Consider the following 2833-nt stretch of genomic DNA (forward strand, 5'->3'; position numbering starts at 1 on the left):
CTAGAGTTGCAGAAATGAAGAAGTTTCCTGAAGACATCAGCTATATCTGATGCAGAGAAACAGCTGAAAGTTCAAATGCCACCTTTAAAATAATAAGATCACTCCAGCACCACGAATATTTGAAATATGAATAAAGTGAAACCAACATGTGCCTAAGACAACCTGTCAAAGCACATCTTTTTGATGAGGATCTATTACCAGAATAAAAAGTGGAAACTGTGACTAGTACATACTCTCACAGGCAAAGCACAGCTTCCCTTCCAAAAACCCTGGTCCTACATGAGCTTCCAACATCTTCCATGAGTTGTGAGGAGACTGTGTCTCCTAATATTTGGCAGCCCAGACAGGCTATGTTTCCTTAGTATGTTTCCTTTTGAGGAATGATTAATTGTTGCTTGCCATTGGATGTCATTTAGGATTATCTTGTTCTGTTTCTCCACTCATAAACAGTGACACAAAGTGTTATGGGTTGTTTACATTGAAGTCCTAACTCCTGGTAAGTGTGACCATGACCTTGTGTGGAAAGAGGGTCTTTGAAAATGTTAGCAGTTAACAAGAGGTCATAATGGAATAAAGTGTGTTCTGATTTAATGTATTTGGTGTTTTTATAAACCAGGAGACTAGACACAGATAAAGAGTAAGACAAAGATTGGGCAGAGGCAGAGATTGGAAGTCAAGGATCATTGACCATCACAGTAAGCTAAGAGAAGGGCATAGAACAGATTCTCTCCCAGAGACCTCATGGAATTAACATAACCAACACCTTGATTTCAGACTCTAGCCTCCAGAATTTGTGAGGCAATAACATTTAGTTCTTATAGGCCATCAAGTCTTTCCTGATTTGTTACAGCAGCATTGCTGTGATGTGAATTACTTAATGTGTCTCTTCTGTCCATGATTTTTGTGACTCCCATCACATGACTCGAGGGGACTATGCAAGTATCAGGTGCTTGTGGCCCACAAAGGAAACTGGATAGCTTGTTAATAATGTATACAAAGGCACCCTCATCTCAGTGGGACTATGAAAATAAGGTTTATGGAACTCTAACCGGGGGATTGGTCAGTTTTGTCATTCCACTGGTCTTACAATGAGCCATCCCAGAGGCAGAAAAGGGAGATCTCACTACCATCAAGACTGAGAAGAGCCAGGAGTGGAGTGCATCCTTGGACCTAAGACCCCAGAGCTGAGGCAATGGCAGAGAGAAGGCAGAGAGCAGTAGCAGAGGCAGCAGAAACCAGAAACCAGCATTAGACAGAGTGATGGGCTTGCCAGCCCATGGAGCAAGAAAGCCAAGTGCCTGTGGGTAGGAGACCTGCTGACAGAAAGGAGTGCACCTATTGGTAGGGCTAAAAAAGCTTTGTAACACTTGACCAAGCATGGAAGAAGCCAGACAGAGAGGCCAAGGGGCAAAGAAAGATTTGCCTGCAGGCATGACTGAGAAGAGGCTGTTCTGATCAAAGAATTAATTATATTCTAAATGTTCCCAAACTTGAACTGTAACTTGTTGCTTCCCTAATAAAGCACATGATTGTGAGTATCATTTATGAGCTTGGTGTGGTCATTGCCACAAATTATGAAACCTAGCCCAGAAGTAGATAGTACCAAGGGAGGGACAGTTGGTATCAGGATTGGTAGAAAGGTTGAAGAGTGGTGGCATGTCTGACCTCCACCTCATAAGAATCAGCTTTGGGCTGTTAATGTTTTCCTTGGTTCTTTTTCCCCTTGTGAAGTTGGTGGATGTCACCACCATGCACTTTCTGGAAGCACTAATAAATTAATACAGCAAGTGACAACATGAAGCAGAAGCAATTGTGGAGGGGACATATTTTTTTTAATATACTATATGCCTAGCATTTATTTATTAATTCATTAAATATTCATTCATAAAATATTTATCAAGTCCTTACTATATGCCTCTTCTCCAAATTCTAGTAATTCAGGAAATGGCTCTGTGGAAATTTCATGTAATCATAGGGAAAGGGAAAACAAGGGAATAAATAAAGGAGAGGAAAGAAAAATAATTTCCCTTAATGATAAATGTCATAACAATAATAAAATAAGATGACAATTAAAAATGACTGGCAAAGAAAGTCAAATATATCTAATTTACATTTAAATATAAATAAGTCAAGCATTTTGGGGATCTAGGATTGCAGGAAGAAGAAACATTGAGTTCAAAAGTTCTAAAGCGTGAACAACGTTACAGCATCAACCAAAAACCAAACTCACTGCCATCAAGTTGATTCTGACTCTTAGTGGCCCCTCCTGGGTTTCCAAAGCTGTAAATCTTTATGTAAATAGACTGACTCATCGTCTTCCTGTGGAGCAGCTGGTGGGTTTGAACCACTAACTTTCTGGTTAGCAGCTCAATGCCTAACCCACTATACCACCAAAACTCTTTACATCAGAGCTCAGGGAACAGAAAAAGTTCAATATTGTTTGGTTATACTGTATCATCTGAGAATGGTAGTGGGTGAAGTTGGAAAGATAGGCAAGGAACACATAATATAGAGTCTTGTGCCCCAGATTAAGGAGTTTCAATGTTCTTGTATGTGCAATGAAAACTGTGGAAGGGTTTTTAGTAGGGGAAACATGATTTAATTTATATCTTTCACTCTGGTTGCCATGTGTTGAACAGACACACACAAAAAAAATGATTTTAAAGAGAAAATTTAGGATGCTGTTTCAAATGAAAATATGGTTGTTCTGATAACTATGGTAAAACTGAAGAGGGTGACAATTGGACATTGCATGCAAGACATACCTCTGTTAGAAAAGTGAAGCCTTTGCATTTATGAACTCTCTTGGAATATGAGAAGCATTGCATTGTAA

The sequence above is a fragment of the Orycteropus afer genome, unplaced genomic scaffold (genome assembly GCF_000298275.1).
Source record: "Orycteropus afer afer isolate SDZICR_OR568_19922 unplaced genomic scaffold, OryAfe1.0 scaffold00138, whole genome shotgun sequence".
NCBI lineage: Eukaryota > Metazoa > Chordata > Mammalia > Tubulidentata > Orycteropodidae > Orycteropus > Orycteropus afer.